The sequence below is a fragment of the Lycorma delicatula genome, chromosome 6 (genome assembly GCF_047948215.1).
Source record: "Lycorma delicatula isolate Av1 chromosome 6, ASM4794821v1, whole genome shotgun sequence".
In the NCBI taxonomy this organism is placed as follows: domain Eukaryota; kingdom Metazoa; phylum Arthropoda; class Insecta; order Hemiptera; family Fulgoridae; genus Lycorma; species Lycorma delicatula.
This window is the reverse complement of record NC_134460.1, coordinates 99807999-99833177: the sequence shown is the minus strand read 5'-3', so window position 1 is coordinate 99833177 and position 25179 is coordinate 99807999.

Below are 25179 nucleotides of genomic sequence, written 5' to 3'. Positions count from 1 at the left end.
TGCAACATCTAGTTGTACACGTCTCCTTTTGATTGCAATTGACTTGACAAAAAATGTCCAAAAAAACCCAAAATTCAAAAATTTTGGATTGGACTTTTTCTTAACTGCAGTAGTAAGTCCTTACTGAGAACTTTTCAACGATGTATCGGAAGTGGTATTTATTTTTATTGATTCCAAAGTTATACTCAAATAAAAGTTTAATTAATGAAATATGTGATCTTACCAGGAGAAGGTAATCGGTTTGAATTCAACTTAACTTTTTTTTTAATTTAAATATATTGATCTATTAATAATTATTAACCTGCGATTGTAAAAAAAATACAATAAATAATAATTCAATAATAACAATTAAAATAAAAAAAAGAGAAGTTGTTAGTGAATAAAATTTTACGTACTTTTAAAAATGTATATATGTAATTTAATAGGCGTACAAGGAATGTACGCCTATGTGGTGTCCACATCAGATTTTTAATTCTATTATTATTCTTTTAAATAAAAACATCGAAATATGTAGTGTGTTATTTCATTATGTATTTAAAACATAAATAGAATAGTTATTTTACTTGTTTTTTTATCTATCCTAAAACGTTCAGAGGAATTAATATAAAAACTAATTTTCAGGTCGTAAATAAGAATTGATGTTGAAATCAGATAAAATAAACTGTAAATTTATCTGTTACAGAAGTAAAATAAAAAATTGTAAATCTTTCACTGATGTACGAAATAAATTGAGGATTTGTTCTTCAATAAGATTTGAAGATTTAACACAGATGTTTTATAAGTAAAATCTACAAACTTAGGTTTTTCTTTTTTCATAAAACGAAGAACTCAATTTTTTTTATTTAAAAGACTAGAAAATTAGTTAACATAAATTGCCAGCGTGAAGAAATAAGACGTTTATGAATACGGTCAACCACGCGCGAGTGGGAGTGTTCATGACGGACGGTATAAATCCAATCGCTTTTAGTCTCCCGTATTCACCATGTACTATCGGGTGGTCGTGTTTTTCAAGTTTTTCAAACGTTTTTTTTATTCCAAGACATGTATAAATGTTCATAACTAGTTTACCTGGTTAAAAACAAAAATAAAATTCGTCAAGTATTAATATACCAATGGTAACCGAGCAGTAAATCTGTTAATATACTATGAAGTGTGTTTCAACTCGCTTCACAATAACTATAAAAAAAATCGAGGATGATTTTATTCTTTTTCCCATTCATGTTTTTCTTTAACTATGAGATTTTTATCCAATAAAACTGAAGATATATAAAAAAAATACTTCAAAAACTAAAACCATTTTTTTTTTTTTACCATATCCGAATATACATTCGTGTGAAATGTACAAAAAATTTTAAAAATATATCTTACTACCTTATAAAAAATATATTGTTTCTGGTTCTCACCCAGTTTGGGCGTTTACAGTCAATATTTATACTATTTAACCTTCTATTAAGTAAAAGCTATTTCAGTCAAGAATGTATACTTTAAAAAACTGAATTAGTTTAATAAGACAATGGGTATGTTAATGAAAAACAACCATTGTTTTGTTTCAGATGAATTAATTTTTTTTTTTGTAAAATAACATGTGGTAAAACATTTCGCGTCAGTACAAGCGATGTACAGTAAAACCCATCTGAAAAAGATTACTAGTATATTATTTATGAGCAGAATTCCACAATATGAGCTTTAATCATTATTATTAGGTGGTGACACATGTAATTCTCCTCTCCGCAGTTTGTTGAGGTTACTGCAACATTTTTTTTTAAGTTACGTCATCCCTGCCGTAATAATAGTTACTTTTTAATTTTGTTTACTAATTATGTATGTTTTGTTATTTTCTTTTTCTCAATATATCTTTAGCGTATTAGATTAAATGTTGGTCGTATTAGAATAAAAAGGAATTTTCTGTAGAGTTCCTTTATTCATTAAAAAACAAATTCAATAATAAAAGGAAATTTCACAAGTTAATAGAAAAATGATTGTTGAATGAAATATGTTCCTCCGCGATACGATTTCTTATCGTTATTATGATGCGATCTAATTTACAGAGTGTTTCACGAGTAAGTAACAAAATTTTACATGTTCTTTTGGTGAAAATAAAAAAAAAAATCATATAAACATAGGTCCGTATATACTTCGTTAATGAGTGTCGGCTGGCGAAAGATTTAGCCCTGATTTCTGCACTTTCAGTAAAATTAAGGTAGATGTAATTTTTGTGATCTAAATTAAATGATAAATTTATTTGTTTTGTATGAAATCTGATCTGAAAAATTGAAAAAAAAAATAGGTCCCACAATTACATTTTTAGTAGTTTAAAAATATAAAAGATTGTAGTCGAAAAACATTTTTTTTTTTTGCTGCGTAAAATAACTTCGTTAAATTGGTAATAAACACATAATAGTTAAAAATAAAACTTGGTGGAAAATTTGATTCTAAATAAAATAGTATAAAGTAGAATAAAGTCCATAGAAACGAAATACAAACATAAGAATTTTGAAGTTTATTACAAACAAAGCAAACAAAACAAAACCAAAACTTCGTCTAATTAACGTTAAACATACAAATTATATATGTTATTTTCCAACATTGGAGGCGATTAATCAAATTCACCGCATTCAGCATGCACTGACAATAAAAGTTTAAAAATTATTTTTACAAAAAAATTGAACAAAGGGCAAACCATCTGACCACTTATTCGTATCGTTTTCGTTCATGCATGCAATTAACATATTCTGTATATCCTTATTAGCCCTTTCAATTTATAAAATGCTTTGAATTTGATTAATTTAAAAAAAAAATGCTTTGAATTTGATTAATCGCGTACAATTTTGAAGAATAACGGATAATTTATATATTTAACGTTAATTAGACGAGATTAGCGAGCGTGGGTTATGTTTAGCTCAAATTTAAATTCTTTTTTTGCGAGGGTATCTCGTAATCTACTTATTTGAAAGATTGGTATTGGGGGATGTTTTTTTAATTTCTATTTACCGTTTCGATCTCCACCAGAGCTTATCTGTGTTTATCGACATATACCGGCGAGATACGAATAAGCAAATATTTCGGTCTTTCAGCGACATATTTGGTATGTGTCAACATTCACTGGAGAATATCGACATTTGCCAGATATTGGTCTTTCACGGTAACATATATATTAGATCCAAGTCTTCTTGTACCAAGTGATAACATATTTTTTAAATTAATTAAATATGTTGTTTCGTTTATATTTTAATAGCCTTCATATTTTGACTTATCACTTGTGTAAAATTTGTAATTTTCATTAGCTTTGTAGTCTCCAACCGTTTTGTAGAAATCGATTGAACTTTGTGGTTAAATTATTCAGTCAAGAGGGTGTTTATGTTATCTCTAAGGCTTTCTATCTTCCCCTTTATTATTTAAAATTCCGACCAAAATGAAATTATCATTTTTTAATCGATAACAATATTCAGTGCTTAAAAATTATTTTTTTCTAACCGTGATATTAGTGTTTTTTTCTTCGGTAAATCTGTAATAATAATGAAGTCCTCGTAAAAGACCCCTCGAATTTCACATTTACTTTCAATTGTTTCAGTTAATTTGATAATGCCTGCTGATTGTCGATAATACCTGATAAGCATGTGGTATTACTTGTAGAATTATTTAGGAAAAATGAAATGCTGTTAATCAATAAGTTATTAAGTATGATTTTAATTGTTTTTTAAAGTTATATGAGATAAGCATCTAGCCGATCGGAGGTCACGGTCAACTGACTATCTTTCACGTTTTTTATTGCCGATCTTTAAAATATGGTCGGTCTTTAAAATTGCCGGTCTTTAAAATATCATTTTTCTTATGAAATGAAATAAAATGATTGTTTATACAGATACCAATTAAATTTAATATCAAAATAACAGTTTTTATAAACATTTTCCTAAATTTGAAAGAAAAATTATACGTACATAAATTTATATACATACATAAAACTTATATAGGGAATTAATTCATAAAAAAAGACTGTTACAAATTACTGTATTATAATGTCATTATGTTTGAATTTCTGGTTTATCGTATGCCGTTTAAGCTGTTGGTTATAATGCGTTGAATTTTTTTTTATCATTTAAGGCAGTTTAATTTTAATACTTTTAACTAAATTAGATTAACAGTTTACTATTTAATTGATAGTTGACAGCCATCAAGAAGTAATATTGTGAGTTAACAATACTAGTTTATTCAGTATGTCTTAGGAAATTATTGTTACGATGAAATACAGGTTGATTCAAAGAAACGGGAAATTTTAAAATTAATAACGTTAATGAAAAATTTTTTTTAGAAAATGAATTTTATTTCATGTAATTGTACAAATGTTGCCATTTTAGGATACATACATTTTAGTTTATTTTTTAAAGATGACATCTTGCAGGTGAGCTCTTCTTCTACGTAAACACTCACGAAGTCTCTTCGTTAAATTGTTCATGGTTCGACGTAACATCTCAATTGGAATTTCCGTAATTGCTTCTCGGATCTTTGCCTTCAACGGGTTCAATGGGTTTGAAATGAGCTTTATTCATTTTCTGTACCTACCTATAGGATATCATTAGTCAACCTAACTATTTTTATTTCCTTTATTTAGATAGTTACTCCAATTTAAAATTTATTCTCCAATTCCTGAATTGAATCTTTTATATACCGAAAAATATTAGCAAGGAGATATACGTCCTTGTTTCTTTTCTTTCTGTATCAGATACTATCTTTCTTCGCTTTGTGTTTTAAACCTGCTATTCTTCTTTTACAGAAATGTAAATAACATTGTTTTCAGAATTTTACAATTCTTTTACAGAATTTAAATAACTTTTCTTTTCGTATAATTCAACTCGAAAAAAGTTATTGACTACAATACTTCGTTATATTGGATAAAGAGTAAATTAAAATAAAGATGGTCAGTTTGGCGTTAAATCCTCCGAAGTTACTAGATAGTACTGAAGTTAGGATGATGCGTTTGTTCATCCCGTATATTACTTTTCTCACTGTTGTAATTCATTATGAAACTCATAAATAATACGTCTTAATTTGTTTTTAATTAAATTTTTTTATTTACTATTTTCGAAAATAGAAATAAAAATGAAAAGTGAAATATGTAAATGAAGGGACATATGTAAAGCCGACGTAACATGTTTATTGATTGCGTTGTTCCCACAAGACCAAACCTGGGGTAAAAAGCAGTAACGAAGGAACATTTAGATAGGGGAACGGTTTGGAATTTGATTAAGCTACATAAGCAATTCATTAAGGCTGGTATGAAACAGGAGAGAACTTTAGTTTTATATATCTACGCTAGACCTGTAGGGGGATGAGGTTAGTAAGCAGAGGGCTGTGAGGCACGCGCGTCACTACGGTGCAATCTAATATCCGTAACCTTGTTAGGTCTCTGCAATCAGTCCCTACAAATTGTAACCTCCCCATAATCCTGCCTACCCTATGTATCTTTTCATTCTATCCACTTTCGCTTTTACTTCAATGAAATTACATTTTCTCTTTCAAAAGTTAATGTCGCGTGAGAGAAGAATAAAAACAAAAATAATTTTATATATATATATGTATGTATATACTGCAGTGTTTTTATTGAAAAATTTATGATAACTTTCTAACCTTACGTCCTTTTCTATATTTTGTTCTCTGTTGATTAGGAACGCAGTATTTTAAGGTTTTTTTCTTATTTTTTATTCTGTCGCGCATTCTGCAGAAGGAAATTATTTTTCACAATTGCCTTCGTTCTATGCTAAGTAAATAACTGAAAACAGTTTAAAAAAAATATTTTCCAACCATTCCATTCTATCCTGGAGTTGGAAATACAAAAATCCTGAAAACTCTTGAAATTTTAATTATACAAATTTTATTAAAACCTATTACATAGGAAATTAAATGGGAAAGCTAATAAAAGTTATAAATATTTGAGTATATTTTCAGATCCCTCTGTCTCTCTGTGTGGGTGTGTGTGCGCGCACGCACACCATGTTTTGTGTATTTTTATGTATCTGCCACTTTATCTAAACACGTATCTAGTGTATACGTTATAATTAAAATAAAATAATTAATAGAATAAATAAAACATTTAACAAAATTTTAAAATAGACCGCTTCACTTGCACAGGAGATAGTGTACTCGCCTACTTCGTTCAAGATCCCAGTTCGATTTCTGGGTAGGTTTTGGAAAATTTACAACAAATCTCTAAATCAGCGTAATTATTAATCACCTTAGAAATTGATACTTTTAAGTAGAAAATTGATAAAAAAATTAAATGATCAAACAGAATTCCCGGAAGGAAACTTATTGTTTGTTGCTTTTGCTGTCAATGAAAAAAAAATATTAGTATAAAACTTAAAAGAATTTAATTGAAGTTTCTACAAATCAATTTTCATGATTAGTGAAATTAAAATTCAAACAGAAAATAAGAAATCATTAAATCATGTATATCAGGTAAAAACAAATGAAAAATGATAATTTATTTATAACAAAAACTCAAAATGTTAAGAATTCCAACATCTAGAAAAATTAAAAATTGAATGCGTAAACTAGAGACAATTATGATAATAAAAAATTGAGCCTAATCAGTTTATGTACTTGTAATTTCAATGTAGTATTTCCTGTAGGTAAAACAACTTAACAATTTTTTTTTAATAACGATGATTTTAAAAAACCTTCTCCAATTCTTTCTTTTAATTTCTACTTTTTGAAATCTGCGACTTAAATGATTTTTTCTTTTAATGTGTTCTTTACCTTTATTTTATTTCGATTTTTTTAGTTTAATTTTTAATAATAAAGTTTGTATGTGTCAACAAAAATGGTCTAGCCGTTATAGAAAAAGGTGCTTGTAAGAAACCCCAAAAGCAAAGAAAAAAAATGCTTTATATAAAATAATATTAGATGTGCAGAAGCAAAATGTATATTGCTGTCGTACACGACCTCCACCGGCTCTCTAAAATACTGAAATATGTCTTTAAATTTTTCATCTAACTTACATTTTTACATGAAAATAATGTGTAGCTCAGATGACACTAGCATATGTATCATTATATAGAGTGATTCACGAAAAATGTAACAAACTTTCATGCCGATGTTCTAGTGAAAATGAAGAAGAAATTTCATATGTGCATAGGTTCCTAAAAACTAACACAAAACAACTCTGTTGAAATACGGAAATCCAACAAAAACATCGAGCAAAGTGCCGTTTTCACTGTAGTGGAGGACGTCTTTAACATTTTACTTATTCTTTTAAACTGGTTTATTATTTGTGTTGGCATTTGTTTATTTTTTCTGAAATATTATTCTTTTGTTTCATAATGTTGAAAATATTGTTTCATTTAATATCTATAGTTAAAATTAGTCACATTTTGATATATTTTGTTTTTAAAAAAGTTCAAAATTTCTATGTTTATGTTTAAATTTCTGTAAACTTTTCCGTGAACATTATTCATACTATTTTTCTCAGAATCAAATTTCCTACAAATTGTGTTTATAACGTTTGTATTAAAATATTTGTTTTTTTAAATATAAATATGTTGATCTATTAATGATTATTAACCTCTGATTGTAAAAAAACTTTTACAATAAATAATAATTCAATAATAACAATGAAAAAAAAAAAATGGAAAAAAATCAGAAGTTATTAGTGAAATAAAATTTTGTGTACTTTCAAAAATGTGTTTTAGTAATTTAATAGGTGTACAAAGAAGTCATGCGGTGTCCACATAATTTTTTAAAAATTTATTATCGTTTTCTATTTTTTATGAAAAATTAAGCCGTCTTATAAGTGACAGAATAATTCCAGTTTTTTAAAATTACTTTTATTTTTCTGTCCTATCGCGATTAAAATTTCAATTAATTTCTATCACGAACATACAGATAGTGTCTTTCCAATTTTATTTATTACTACTGTCATTATTAATTTTTAATTATTATCTCAAAAGTAAAATTGTTAATGTAACATCACCCTTTGCTATTAAAAGTTTGTTTTTATAGTTTAAATAATGAGAACACAGGTCTGTAACAAATTTCTTCTCTGTTTTAAAAGAGAAAAATGTACAAGAATAAACTCGGTACAGCTGCGGCTGGGATTTTTCTTTCTTTCTGGCGTGACTGGAAGACATCCAATCCATCATGAATAACAGACCAAACCAGCATTTCTCTTATAAAATGCGCTCCCAGCTGTGAATCGTGATGTCAAACCATTTTATTGCGCTCACGTTCTTTAAATATACTTGTTCAAATTTATTGAAGTCTTTTAATTGCTTTATTTTTGTTTGGTTTTTATTAATTTATTTTTTTTAGCTGTATTCGTAAAGCTTGTATAGATATGTTACATTAAATAAGATTTATCAAAGTTTTAAATAATTTATGTAATTTTGTTTGAGATCACCGCATTAATATTAAATTTTTATTTACATTACTTATTTATTGCGTGTTCTTTTATTTTGTTCGGAAATATTAAGAATTCAATACATTAAGTTTATTTTTTAACTTTTCATCGTTTTTTTGTATTGTGTGATGATAATTACTTATCATTTTTTGTTGTCATTAATATCGATCTTTAAATAAGGTGATTAAAAAAAAATTATTTCTGATTTAAATTATTTTTATTTCCATTAATTAAATTCGGCATTACGCATATTCAATTCACTTCTTATTAAATGAAGTGTTGTACTTATTTACTTATGTTTAATTCATTTTTATATTTTATGTACTAAACATATGTTTAATTTTTTGCGATTTAACATTTTCGATGTTATTTAAATACAAGAATAATACAACCTTTTCATTTTTATAAATTTCCAAATAAAATATTTTTTCACGTTTCATTATGTTTTATTGCATGTTAATATAATTTTTAATGGGTAGCAGGAAGGATATTCGGTTAGAGCCCTGTTAATGACAGGAATGAATTCCTGTTATCAATCTAACAAGAATTGATCCGAATTTTTGTTGGATTGAATAAAAATAATAGAAAATAAAGGATTAGAATAATTAATAAGAAAATATTGTATTATAGTAATGATTTGTAAAGGATTTTTCGATGTGTCTATTATACAAAAACATCCGATTATGTCTATTCTTAAAGCATATCTATCTATTCTTGTTTAAATGAGTTTTCTTGAAAAAAGAATTCCGTAAAAAATTGTAGTTCAGCTGATAATTAATTTTAGGGTTAGATTAACAGATATATATATATGCGCGAGTGTGTATTTACGTAATCTTTATGTAAATAACATCAATGAAAAGATAAAAAACACACACACACACAAACTAATGTAAATACTCTTAGTACGAGTAACATTTCAATACAAGTAACATTAATTTTAATTTCTGTGTTTTATAATTCATATTTAACTTAATGTTAATTTTTCTCTTTTGTTTCTATTATTTCGTTTTAAACGTGTGTATTAAATGTTTCATTAATTATGCATCGTATTAAATTTCCGATGATCTAAAATCACGTTTAAAATGATTCATTTACTCTGTACGACTGTTTTAATTTTCTATATTCGAAACGTGAACTATTCCTTCTTGTAATTAATGACATTTAAGAGAACATTTATTAGAAAATAGTGTATACGAGGCTAACCTTTAGTCTTAGGTGTTATTGTATATTAGCACCTTGGCCTTCTCCAAATACCTCTTCATTCATGTCTTCACTTTCCTTTCATTTGCTTTAAAATTCATCTTCTGTAGCCTTCTTTAAATTTCCTTCTACCCGCATCTTTCAAAAAAATTTAAAGCGACTTGGGTCACTCGCTATCTCAGTTTTTTTAATTACAATCTATGTTTTTTCTGTAATTCTATTTATTCCTTATTCTTTTTTGCTTTTCATTCTACATCTCTACACACTGGCCGAAAAACTTACCAAAAAATTGTCTTTTTCATTATATTTATTCCATTAAATCATCTCTTTTTATAATTCTATATATTTTAAAGTTAATAACAATGTTAGCAACAATTATCGTTAAGATTTGTGAAGTTTTACTTAACAGCCGGAGCAATATTTCATCTACGTAACAACAAACACATTACTGGAATTACGTAGTATTAAATTTAATAACAGATAATAACCCATCTTCAAGCTAATGGTCAATCTTATAAAGACCTAATTGTTGACCCCTTCCTCAGTTTTGAAAAAAGTAACGTAATAAACCAACAAATAAAACGTAGGTCTAATGTATTAATTGCATCTTAAGACCTTTCCTGACTTTTTTAAACGTGTCCCATTTATAATAGTTTTACTTCAAACTCCGCTGAAGAGGATGCCGATAATTATTTTCCAGAAGCCGTGGGAGGAATAATTTTAATGTAAGTTATTTATATTTAATAATTTTTAAATGTTATCTCGTTTCATTATAATATTAACAAATAAAATTTTTAATCTTATATGTTAATAAATTTAAATTAAATTTATTTCAGCATGATCAACAATATATATTTAACAATGTCATTAATTATAGAAAGAGATAATAATTTTGTACAGTATATAAAAATCGATAAAGTAAGAGCATACCAGTATGTTAAGGAGTTTTAAATAATTAGGTTGTTTGTCTTCTAAAAGATCACGGATACTGTACTTTTTCAATTTTATTAAATAGTATAACGGAACACTACACTAGTAATGGCATGTTTCGTCACCATCTGTGACCGACACTTAGCACAGTTTTGAGGATCGGAAGTAAGAATAACTTGCTTTACATAACAGACTATATCGGCTTTTAAAAATATTGAGTTATGGCGGTATGTCATTTAATGAAGCAAAAAAAAGTTCTTTCGCTTATCTCTTTCACTTTATGTGGTCTAATGAACTTTTCAAGTGCGTTCAATACGCCAGGACACATTATTACCGCGTAGCTTTTCCTGATGTGATCATAGTATTGTTTTGTTCGTCTAATGATAGTAATATTTGTGAGAATATTTTAACCTGGTATTAACACAGAGAATTGCGTATATCTTAATAAATTTCGTTCTTCTATCGTATTACTTGTGTACGATTTAAAATAATTGATAATAAATACTATAACAAGCTTTTTACAAAGATAAATTTGTTTTTAAACACCTAGAATTTATTTCTAAATAAGTAATAATGCTCCATTTTGCTTAAAAAAAAACTGAAACGAATTGTTCGTGTTCTGGGAATCTTCTCATGACCCTTTTTAACAGAAAAGATTATATCAATGGTAAACCTATTAAATATTCCGTAACGTGGTGGGAAATAATCTTTATTCTATTGTTTAAATAGTAAATTGTGGGAGACATTGTAAAATTATATTGTAAATTATTTTTAATTTAATCATGCAATAAAGATTTTTTTATAGAAACAATTATTATTATATTATATAAAAAACTTGTTTATCATTTTTTTTTGTGCAAAAAGTAAATTAAGCGTACGTATCGCCTTAATTCTTATCCTTACTTCGTTTTAAAAAGTTTTTCCGATGATGTATTAAAATTAAAGATTTTTGTGTGATATTGAGTTCCTGTGTAGATTTTAAAAGCCATTTATCTTATCTTTTAAATAGTGCTTCTAGATCACTTATTTTTAGTTTAGTAAAAACCGTAATATCTTTGTTATATTGCAACCATATTCAACTAAACTTAGGAGTAAATTAGAGTATGCAGATATAATTTCGCAACACTTTTATCAAGGTTCAATTGATGATATTGAGATAGTTCAAAATAAATTTCTGTGATATCTGAGATCAAAAACGTTAAATGATTACTGACCTTAACTTTCTCATCTGATAAGATCTCTCTTTGATATCCAGTTCTTAAACGTTTGGAGATCGGTTAATGCCTTGTAGTTTTCGCACAATATTTTAAATAACAATTTCATATTCCAGAATTTGTTAATTTATTAAATTTTTATGTTCCTTAAAATAAACTTTGCCAGGTTTTTTTTTGTTTCTAACTCCATTTACTGAAATAACTTTTCACTATAAATTCTATTTGTTTAGATTTTAAGGTCATTTAAACACAATTATTAATTGCAAAATTCAAAAATTCAATTTAAAAAATTAAAAAATTCTTGTGAGATTTTTATTCTCGATATCCTAATTAGTATTATACTCACAGATCTCCTTTATATTACACTGTGGCTCACATTTTTACTTTTTCCCGTCTTTTCAAAGAAAAGTACGGTATTACATTCGGTCGTATGGTGGGATTGGAATTGAATTTTCTTTACTTTTTAAGATTTGAGGAATACTATAATACCATCCACTCAAGTTGTGGTTTCTTTATAGGCCTACGTATAAAATCTTTGCTCGAAAATCTCCGAAACTACTCAATCGATTTCATTGAAATTCAGATATAATGTAGTGGTGTATCTGAAGTTGTGCAAGTGAAAGTTCGATATAGATCGGTTGAGTGGTTCTTAAGTTCCGCAATTTAAGGTCGATCAAATTTGAGCAGAGGTAAGTTAGAAGCGTGGTTCGTTATGATACAAGTTGGGATGTAGAAACATAATAAAATAATGAAAAATCGGTCTTCGTGCGTAGAACTGTGCAAGATTTATTTTTCGTTAATAATCTAATATAATATTATTTTTCTCTACGTTTATGGAAAATTATCGAACCTATAATTCTAGATTATTTATCTGTTGACTATTACTTCCTTATACGAAGTAAAGAAAGTATTGTGATCATGAAAAATTTCGCTTTTCAGATTTTAACAGAAGGATCCATTTTGACCATTCCTGAATCTATTTTGACTAGTTTCGGTGTGACGCCTGTCTGTACGTATCTCGCATAACTTAAAAACGATTACGTAGACTGTTGAAATTTTTGATTTAGGACTGTTGTAACATCTAGCTGTGCACATCCTCTTTTGATTGCAACCCACTAGACCAAAAGAGTCCAAAAAGCCCAAAATCACAAACATTTGGGTTTTGGACTTTTTCTTAACTGCAGTAAGAATTCTCATTGAGAGCTTTTCAACGATCATAAGTGGTACTTATTTTCATTGGTTCCAGAGTTATAGCCAAATGAAATGTTGATTAATGAAATGTTTGAATCTGTATGGGGAGGTACATCGGTTCGAATCGACTTCCATCTCCCTTTTTATTCTTTTAACTTTTTTAAATGTTTTTATAATATTTTTTTTTTAATTAAATATATTGATTTATTAATAAAATTATTAACCTGTAATTGTAAAAAAAATAAATAAAAAATACAATAATTATTCAATAATAACAATAAAAAAAATAAATATGAAAAAAAATCAAAAGTTATGAGTGAAATAAAATTTTATTTACTTTTAAAAATCTGCGTATTTAATTAAATAGGTATTATTAGTACATATGTGTATAAGTAATAGAGTTGGTGAAACATCTGATTATTTAGTATTAATTGAAACTTATAATTTAGAATCGTATTATTTTTGGATGGAAAGGTTAACGATTGATTGTAAATGAAAAAGAAAGTGTAACTGAAATGGTGCAAGGGATATATTTAATAAATTCAAATATTGTAAAAGGATAGCTCAGTACAGTGTTATGGGTATCCTAAATTTATTGGTGTAAATAAATTGAATATGGACGAAGTGCAACACTCTGAATTATCAATAGACCTTAAGACGTTAGAATTAAAAAAAAAAAAAAAAAAAACAATTTGTCGATGTCAGGAAAAATAATATGGTCACAGGTGATATATCGATTTGGGTAGTAATATTATATTGTATATTAATTGTAATTTTTATTGTTGTATATAGAAATATTTATAGGAAAACACACCTGTGCCTGGTAATTAACCCCACGGTGTTTTATTTGGGGATGAGAGAGTTATGTTACAGTAAAATCCTGACGCATTGAATTCCATAAGCCACGTGTGCTTCATATCGCTTAATATTTGGAAATCTATCGTATGATGGAATGCAATGCAGCTGCATTCTGTACCAAATGTACGTAATAATTATTCAGTTCTGAATAGACTCTCGTCTAGTAAAGTTTTATTGCAGTACTCGTTTGATGCACTTTATTGTTCTATTTAATTCATCATTAATATATACGCAAAATTATGTTAAAAGTTAATTATTTACAGTTAATGCATACAAATTGTAATAATTTTAATTGTATAAAGTTCATGTTTGATTTATTAATAATTACTAACTTCTGATTGTAAAAAAAAAATTACGATAAATTAGAATTCAATAAGTTATTAATGAAATAAAATTTTATGTACTTTTCATTTTTTTTAAATGTATATATGTAATTTAATAGTCGTACAAAGAAGTCATGTGGTGTCCACAACAGATTTTTTTAAGTCTATTTTTTATATGATTTTTTTTCATATTTAACGTAATATATTTCTTTGTTCCTTCATTTCTATTATTTCGTTTTAAATATGTGCAGTGAAATAAAATAAAATGAAGATTTACAATTGGATATAAATAATTATGATCTCTGAATTAACGAAGTTCATGATTCTTTATGAACATATTCTTATGTTAATAAATAAGCTGTTTATGAACAGTTTGTTTGTATATTTATTAATGTAGGAGTATATATAATTATGATTTTATAAGTTTATTTTTGTTTCTCTATTAACCGATGATTTTAATATTGTTTACAAGGCTCTTTTTAGACTTTATGATTTTCTGTATACTAAATAAATTGATAAAATTGTTAAATATTAATAAAACCATTTAAAGTTTTATTTGAAGATCTAAAAAAGAGCTTTTATATTAAATAACAAGGATTTTAAAAGAAGTAAGTTTTCAGAAATTGCCTCAAAAACTCGACTTTTGAAAATTTAAAGCTTACAAATTAACTTAAGGAAATAAATAACATTTTAAAATTATGTGTACGTGAGTTAGAATTGATGTACCAAATAATTAAACATCGGTTAAAAATTATTGAAAATGATTAAAATAAATTGACGTTTAGTTTTTATTGTAAACGGCTCATTTCCCTTCAAATTATAATTTGACGATACTTGGCTTTGTAAAATTTTTATAGCTTCACGTATATTCCTCACATTTTCTTAATTTGAATTTATTTTGGAAAATGAAATTATGAATAAATGAATGTACGTGATAAACAAGTCATTCTAATTCCAGTACTACCTAATAATTTCGGAGGATTAGCGCCAAACTGACCCCCTCTAATTCAGTTTTGGGTATTTTATTTTACATTTTATCTAATAGAACCAATATTGGAGTCGATGAAATTTTCAAATTAAAATCTCTGAGTGGTAAATGCATTTATTGACCGATTAATTCCACTCTAAATTTCAGTAACTTAAATCTAATACTGCGAGTCATATGAAATGGGTAGATAAACAAATATATGGAAATATATGAAATAAATTGTTATATCCTGAAATTCTATGGAAATTTTTTTTTTACTATCAGTTGTAAATTCATAAGAAAAATCCATCGATCAAATTTACTTTACTTAAAAGAGTTGGTGTTCTCTACACACCAATTCTGTGAAATGAAAACCGTTAAGGTGTTATCATTTGTTGCTCTGAACGTCGCCTTCATTTCGGTGGGCTTGCCATCATGTTGATGTGGAGTAATATGTATGTTTGATTCAATGACAAAAGTTTTTTAAAAAATATTTATTATGATAATTGATCCAAAGTATAACATAAATAAAAATGTAATTACATATTAAAAATAACCCTGGTATCTCAGATTTCTATTTTAGTCCTCTTTCTGATGTCCCAAAGATTGCCAAATTTTCTAAAAAAAATTGCTATACACTCTATACATTTTATTTATTGATTGTTTTAGACATACAATAGTGATAACAGAAAAAATATCTTGATTTATTCGTAACAATATTCGAAATCAACAAATATATTTGTTGATTTATATATTTATTTGTTGAAACTGGTAGAATAAAAATAAAATCATTGACTTTTTTTAATTTTTTTTTTATTACTTTTAAGACCATAATGGATCACTTTAGTTCATTTTTTTTTTTTGGCAAGTTCTTTCTTTTCTTGCTGATTTGTTGTTTTTCAGCTGTTATTTTTTGCCAGTAATTTCTAAGGGTTTCAGATCTACTTCCCCGTTCTTGTTCAGAGTACACCCGGCTTATTGTTTTCTTGGGTTTTGATAGGAATCTTGTTTCTTTATTTTTTAATTTCTCATAGTTTCCGGTTTTCGTTTTTAGGTTTTCACGGGTTATGTCTAATTCCTCCATGTCTTTCTGTACTTCGTATAACCAGTTCGGTCTGCTTTTCTTGTTCCAGAAAAGTTCGATTATCCGTCTGATAAGTCTGGTCTCTTCCATTCTGAAAATATGTCCTAGAAAGGAAATTCTCTTCTTTCTAAGTTTATTAGTTATCGGGATGATAGTTTTGTAAATCTCTTCGTTTGGAATAATTCTCCAAATCCCGTCTTTTTTAATGTTTTTTCCCGATGCATCGTCGTAGAATCTGTCTTTCAATCTTTTCTAGTTTGTCAGTAAACCTTGTCTGGTACGGTCCAAATATGGTTTCGCATCCGTAAAGTATTTCTGGTTGGATAACTGAGTTATAATGTCTTATTTTTGTGTTTATGGACATGCATTTTTTGTTATAGATATTTTGTGTTTTTATTGTGGCTTTGATGAGTTTATTTATTCTTTCATTCCAGATTGGATTTTCTTGGAGGTTGTGATGTTTTCCCCCAAATATTTAAAGTTTTCTACTAGTTCTATGTCATTATTGTTTATTTTTACTTTGCTTATGCATAGTGGGTTTCTCACCATAATTTTGGTTTTTTCGTATGAAATTTTTAGACCGATTTTTCCTGCAATCTCTTCCAGTGTTGATAGTTGGTATCTTGCCTCTTCTATATTTTGGGATAGTAGGGCTAAATCGTCCGCAAAGCCTAGGCAATTTACTGAGATACCTTATCAATTTTAACGTTGTCTTTATTTATTTTTTTCCAATCCCGTATTATAAATTCAAGGGCACAGTTGAATAAAAGCGGTGATAGTCCATCTCCTTGTCTCAGTCCTGTTTTGATGTCGAATGGATCAGATATTTCTCCCCTGAATTTAACCTTGGATTTGGTATCTGTTAGTGTTAGTCCGATGATTTTGACTAGTTTTGGGTGAAGCCCTAAATTTCTCAGGATTTTTAGCAGGGATTCTCGATGTACACAATCATATGCTTTCTTGAAATCAATAAAAGTCACTACCAGTTGTTTATTCCTTAGTTTATGATACCCTATAATTAATTTTAAATTTAGAATTTGTTCTGGGCAGCCTCGCCATGGTCTAAATCCCCCTTGGTATTCCCCTAGTTCTTGTTCCAGTTGGTCTTTGATTCTGTTGTAAATTATTGTTGATAGAATTTTGTAAGTGCAATCTAGTAAGGAAATTCCCCTATAGTTGTCAGGGTTGGTTTTATCACCTTTTTTATATAAAGGGTGGATTATTGCGGTTTTCCATTCTTCCGAAAATTCCTCTTTGTGCCATATTTTTACCATTTCTTTGTGGTGATTTCTGTGTAATTTTTCTGACGCGTTCTTCCATAATTCTGCAGTCAGGAAATTTTCTCCACTTGCTTTGTTGTTTTTCATTTGCTTCAGAGCTATCTTTACTTCTGCTAATGTTGGTGGAAGGATGTTTTCTCTTGGTGTTTTAATCTGGGTATTTGTGTTTATTTCCAGAAGTTTTGGTTCTTCACAATTCAGAAGTTTTCTAAAGCTTTCTCTCATGATGTAGGCATTTTCTTTATCAGTGTGTGCCAGATTTCCTTCTGAATTTCTTAACATTAGTGTTGGAGCAGTACATGTGGGGCATTGACATTTTATATCATCCACAAATGTGAAATTGATCCAGTCAATGTGTAATTGACAAAAATAGAGAATAAATTCGAAATGATAAAATAATGGAGCCTAAAATATGGGTCTAATATTTGATATGTAAATATATCATACATATATATATTATAAATAATTTAATATGTATATTAACTGTAATCCTGAACTTAAGAATATCCATCTAGACCCTGGACGTCTTTTATATTAATTCTTTAATTAAATTTGGTCTTAATTAATTAAGATGTGAAGAGGAATTTCATAAAATTAATGACGTACTATTTAGTCAAAAATAGCCAGTACAAAACTAGTCTCTATTTTTTTTAAGTTAAATCTGAAATATTGAAGCATAAGAATATTGATCAGGTATACAAAGTTTTCCGATATTGATTTTTTGTTCAAAGTTGCAAGTATACATAATAGAGAACAATTTTCCTGATGGAAATACTTCCACAAAAGGTTATTTTTAAAAACAGTGTGAAGGCGATTTTATTATAGTATTGGTAGATTAAACAGAAAATGTTTGAATTACCGGGAATTTTTTTTAGTTGTATAGAAAACCAAAAATACCAAGGAAAACTGATCGAATTGATGAAAATTTGCCTCATCAGAGTTTGAATTAACGAAGTTTCATTGTGATAAATATACTAAAAAGTGTGGCATGTTTAGATTGATATAATAATCCGCAATGTTACTACAAGTATTAATGTCGAGAATTTTTTTCTGGAATCTCGGTTTTACTTTCATATATTATCACATTAATTTTGGTAATTATTACAACTGTGTAAAAATAATTTATTACCAGTTGAGGTAGTAAGCAATAATTATTTTTAAATCTTAAGAATTAAAAAAGGAAGAGATTTACTGTGTAAAAAAGTAATAGTTATTCGCATACCTAAAATTCATTTCAATTAAATCAGCAATGCAGTAAAAATTAATGGGAATTTAGAAATAAAAAAGAGTATATATTTAAAAAAATTATTTTGCTGATGGGTTTTTTAAATTTATTTATAATAAAAGTCGAACCATAAATTCTTAAGAGAGGAAACAATGCCTACTATTAAATTTAACATTTACCATGGCAAGCTGATAGATACGCCCACAAAATTACGAACTTCCATTCACGTTGCGGCTTTTGTTTCATTCTTAATGCCGTCTTTGTTCTATAATTTTCTGTGATTTAAATTTTATACCGTGAAAACAAATATTATAATACTTCCAGTTTAAAATTAAATGTAATTTTAAAGTAGGTATTAATTAATTTTTGTAAGTGAAAATATTTAATCCGTGGGCATTTATGTAATAGTATGACTATAGGTTATTATTCTTATACAAGTGTATAATTACACTGTATTGTTGTACCACATTATTTCCTTCGTTAGTTTTTTACGTTGTAACAGTCATACAGAGTTATAAGTAAATGTTTTATTAATGGTACCTTTATGAATACAGAAACCTATCTGTAAGTTCACGCGTGTGTTCTTAGATTGTAAAAGTACAGACACACACACACACACACACACACACACGCGCGCGCGCGCGCGCGCACACACACTTACATTATTTATATATATATAAACATTATTTGTAATAAAAAAAAATGAATTTTATATGTCGTAGAACCATAGTATTTCCCTAAATGTCTGAAATATTTTAAGATAATTGCAATAATTTGCTTGTAACTCAGTAATTGTAATATTTTTAAATTTTGTGATCGTTATATAAAAATTTCCGTAGACAACAATAACTAAAGCAAGAAATTTCTATTATATTAAGAAATATAATTTTATAAAACAATAAAACCCTGAAAAAGTAGACTAAAATTTTATTTTAAGATGAATTCAAAAGTAAAAGAAATAAAAAAAAATTGAAGACCCTCGAACTCTATAATCTAATTTTTTTTCCCGATAATTAATTCACCGGATATTTTTTGAAACCGTTCTTGGAAATCTGGTACAAGTATTTGATAATCAAGCCTGAAATTCGAAGCCAGATAATTAGAAATTATAATGATTTTAACATATATAGTATGCGTTATAAAAAAAAAAAAAACGCGTAATTTTGAAGAGTCAACCACTGGGTTGGTCTACTGATAAAAATTGTAGCCGCAAAACAATTGTTTGACCTTCGATGTTGAAGGTACTGGGGTTCAAATCCTATTAAAAATTAGTTACTTTTATGTGGATTTGAATATTATAGGGTCTATACCGGTGTATATGGTGGTTGGGGTTTAATTAACCTTACGTCTCAGGAATAATCGGCTTGAGTCTGTACAAGATTACACCTTACTTAGATGTCACCTTTTTTTTTCTTTTCCCTGTTTAGCCTCCGGTAATTACCGTTTAGCTAATTCTTCAGAGGATGATATGTATGAGTGTAAATGAAGTGTAGTCTTGTACATTCTCAGTTCGACCATTCCTGAGATGTGTGGTTAATTGAAACCCAACCACCAAAGAACACCGGTATCCACGATCTAGTATTCAAATCCATGTAAAAATAACTGGCTTTATTAGGACTTGAACGCTGTAACTCTCGACCTCCAAATCAGCTGATTTGGGAAGACGCGTTAACCACTAGACCAACCCGGTAGGTAAAGATTACAAGATTACACCTTACTTACATGTCACCTTACTTACATATTATCTTCACCTCACTAGGCCGTGGAAAGTTTGCATATTATTCACAGGTTGAACAGATTATAACATACTCATTAGGAATAGATAAAATTTAATTTGAAGATTTGTGTCTTACTATAATGTTAATGAGAGGAAGAAACTTTAGGGGTTTATACTGTAATATAGGTTGTTATTTACTGAACTGTTTTTATGAGTTGTAAATTGTGTGAAAATATATAAATTAGATTACGAAAATTTCGATTAAATATTTTTTTTAGCCAAATTGACTTGTTTTCTTGTACTGCAATTTATTTATCCATAAGTTTGGTAACAAAAAAAGAAAAAAGTGGCTAAAGTGTTAATGTTTACGTTACTGTTTAAAACAGTACAATTCCCTTATTTGTTCACGTATCTGACAAGAAGTCAGATACAAAAGGTACAATTCTCTTTCCTAACAGATGATCGAAATTCCTACCCATTTAAATTGAATATTATTCTTTATATTTTTTTTTTAACTCCATTTTTAATTGAAGTTATGAAACTGTTTACTTAACGAAAAATCTCTTTATTTATAACGTTAAGGGGATGATGCTAACCGTAGAGGACAGCTAAGCTGTCCCCAAACCACCTTTAACACTTCTAGCCAGTTGGCCATAACGGAAGTCGTTTTATTCTTGGAATATATTGTTTTTCTTACAATGTTAAATCTACCTTACTTTTAATATCAAAATCTCTGGATTTGTAACCATACAAAAACTGAAATTCATTACTACAAGGCAGGAATAAAAGGAATAGATCCAGTAAGGGATGGCTACCCCATTTTTAATCAGTACCTGGATCAATACAAACAAATCAGCAAATCCATTACTTCAGGACAGGTTGTATTAAGTTCAGCACTGTTTTCTGGTTCGAACACTTCACGGACCATAAATCTTTGTCATTGACAAATAACGGTTGAATTAGTTATACGGCTGGAATATAAGCTCACCGCTTTAACATTTGATCAGTTGTCTAGATTAGGAATGATTTGGTAGAATATTACGTCAGATTTTGTATGTTTTCCTGAATGTTGTCTTTGCAGACGTGTTTTTTTGTGGTCATAAAAATCCTCAAAAAATGATTTTAAATTGATTAAGCTTGTAAACCTGTGTTTTAAAATTAATATTGATCTTTAAGGAAGTTACAGAATGTTAAACTTCACTACCAGGTAAACAGGAAAAATTTAACTGACAAAAATTTTCTCATTTGAGTGTTTAGGTTTAGGACTCTATACGCGTTTTATTACGAGGAAATAATTATAATAGAGTTTAATTTGTCAAGAAAATCTTTTAATGCCTTTCTTATAAATTATCTTTATGACAGACCGTTTTACGTTTATTATTTTATTCAAATTCACTCCAACTTCATATAGATAAAAAGTAACTTAAATCACCCCTTAAGTAACGTAGGATTTTTTAAGCTATTATAAGGTTATTTGCTGCTACCTTACATAACTCATCTGACGGATTTAGTTAGTCTCAAAACCTGACAAAAATCTAGAAAGAAATTTTTAAAATAAATGTGAAATAAAATACAGAGATCGTTTTCATAGTTCCTATAAGATTGCTCTTGAGCTCATTTTGGCTTCTTTAAAACGTTCTTAAAATTCAATTTAACATTTAATTAGTTTAGTGAATAATTAAAATTTTTCGTTTTTTATTTGGACAAGGAAAAAAGCTGGCCTATGGCTCGCCATGTTTTTTTTGCGCTCGCCATGTAGCTTTATACATGATTTTGTTAAGTACTTTTATCAAATGTAACTAAATAACGTCCATGAATTTAGTGTACTAACAATAACAAAAACTTTTACAACGAAAAGCTTCAAAATCCTGAATGTTTTTAGCTGTTTCTTGAGTTTTGATTTTTTAACACAGCTCTAACCCCAATGTTTTCCTTTTTTATCCCCAAAAAACAAATATAATTTTAGACAAAGTGTTCATATCAAGAAGTATAAATCGTTCTTGCCCGGAGCACCATTATTGGTCCGTTCTGCGCCAGTAGCAGCTAAAATAAAAATCTGATTTCGAGATCACATGATTTCGTTGTACGCCTATTAAATTACCCATACACATTTTTTAAAATGAAAAGTAGATAAAATTTTATTTCATTAATAACTTCCGATATCTTTTCCTATATTTTTTTTAATATTGTTATTGAATTATTATTTATTGTAAATGTGTTTTACAATCAGATGTTAATAATTATTAATAAATCAGTATATTTAAATTAAAAAAAAAGTTTAAAAAAGGAGATGAAGTCGAATTCGAACCGATGTGTCTTCCCCTTGTAAGATCCAAATATTTCATTAATTAAAATTTATTTGGCTGTAACTCTGGAATCAATGAAAATAAGTACCACTTATGATATATCGTTGAAAAGCTCGCAATGAGGGCTTATTACTGCAGTTAAGAAAAACTCCAAAATCCAGATTTTTTGGATTTTGGGCTTTTTTGGACTTTTGGTTCTGTAAATTGTAATCAAAAGGGGTCGGCATAACTAGATTTTATTACAGTCCTAAATCCAAAATGTCAACATCCTACGGCTAATCAATTTTGAGTTATGCAAGATATATACAAACGTATGTACGTACAGAAGTCACGCCGAAACTAGTCAAAATGGATTTTGGCCATCCATTTCCGTTGAAATTCGATTATTTCCGTTGAAATCTTAAAACTGAAATTTTTCGCGATCACAGTACTTCCTTTACCTCAAACAAGGAAGTAAAAATGTGAGCACATAAACAAACAAACAAACCCCCGCAAGTAACATCCTTTTTTATGGGAAAGATTTTTAAGTTTTCATGAAAATATAACATAATTGCTTTAATTTATCAAATTCTACTGAAAATATTACCTAATCATAAATTTAAAAAAAATTGTTATAACTTTTTTATAAGATTATTTTTTGTTTTGATTATCTTCGGAAATAAAGTAGTTTTTCCAATTTGTTTGTAAAAAAAGAGCGTTATAAAAGGCTATTTATTTCTATTTATTGCTATAAATAGAAGTTAATTATGGTTAATACCACGAATTTACATTCCAATTAACCATGACATCACCATACTTTCACTTCCTTAATTCTATGGATGTACAAAATTAAAAAAATTAATTGATATTTAAAGATTCTAGTTGTAAATTTTTTTAGTAGATAGACTAGGTAGGGCGTCTTTTTTATTCTGATTAAAAAAAAAAAAGGTTAATACCAATATTAAACATTTTCGTGACTATTTAAATTTCTTTATAAACGTAAAAGTTAATTTAACACCTGCAACATTGTAAAATATCACCTGCCTTCTTATTAGTCTTAATAAAATACTAAGGACCACACCTTTCCTCCTTTTCAAAATGTAACCTTTTAACTATTAAACACTAATCACACCGTTGTTAAAGATGTAAATGATATAAATAGTTTGTTCTCAAGGTATATATATATATATATATATATTTTTTTTTTTCTTAATTACAATATAGTCTATTTGATACGGTTTACTTCTTGTAACACTATTTGGTAAAACTACAAGCCAATAAATCATTTGTGTTAAAGAGGAAACTGTTATTAGCATGTTGCTAATCTACCTTTATTAACTAAAACTCGAATCATTTCAATATTTAATTGAACGATTCGTAAGTTAATTAACTGAACTAGTGTAAGGAAAATATAAAAGCTACTATTTTTCTAAGACAAGCAAAATCATTATTTTTTTTTCAAATCAGTATTCTGATTTTTGTAAGTTATAATATTAAACGTCAATTAAAAAAGAAGAATTTTAAAATTAATCGAAGAGGTTTTTTCTTATAGAGAAGAATGCTATTTATATATTCTATACAAATTTTAACGTATTTAAAATGATATATTAATAGTTAAATTTTTCAAAAAATCTTCGAACAATCTTTTTACAAACATTTTAATAAATTCATTATAATATAAGGTTTTAAATTTGCTACCATATTTTATTTTTGTTTCTGTAAGCAAATTTCATTATATAATTTATAAAATTAAATTTGAATTGGATGGTAATCGGGTCAAATTTTGTAAGTCGGGATTTTTTCAGATCTTGACGTTTCATTATCCTCTCTTACAGGAAAAACACAATTAAAGGTTTGAAAAATGTTAGAAGTATGTGCATAATACATACGTATGATTTATTTTTCGTTCACGTGGTCATGGAGGGTTTTATTGGTCTCGCATCTTAAAATTTTACTCAAAGAGAAGGTAGATTTTTTCACTTAATTTAATAACCCATTAGTTTGTGATGGTTTTTAGTCTTATTAAAACCGCCATAAAATTGTGAAAGCAAAAAAACCCTTTTCTTACGTTTTTTTTTACTAATAGGTATTTCCATTATATATCACTTTGGTTATATATGGGCGATTTCATTTAGATGTGGAAAATGTTAAACCTTATTTTCTTTTGCGTTTTTTCGTTAGTTTTCTTAGTTGTAGTATCTTAATGTAATTTTTATTTTTTGTGTTATATTACAGTGGTTTAACATGATTTTTCATGTTTCATGAATTATGTAGGTGACGTGTAATTCTGATGTATAAAAAAAGGAGGCTTCAAAAAATTGTGGAAACCGGGGATGAAGCTGGCCATGTGTAGGGCCATGGAGGTAGTCTCTATTCCTAGGGTGTTCTGGTTCACAAGAGTGGGGGGGGGGTGGTCGGAGCTCCCCGATGATGGCATTGAGGACCCATACGGTGTGAGAGAGTCGCGGGTGGCAACGGATGTGCCACCCGCGACTCTCTCACATAATGCATAT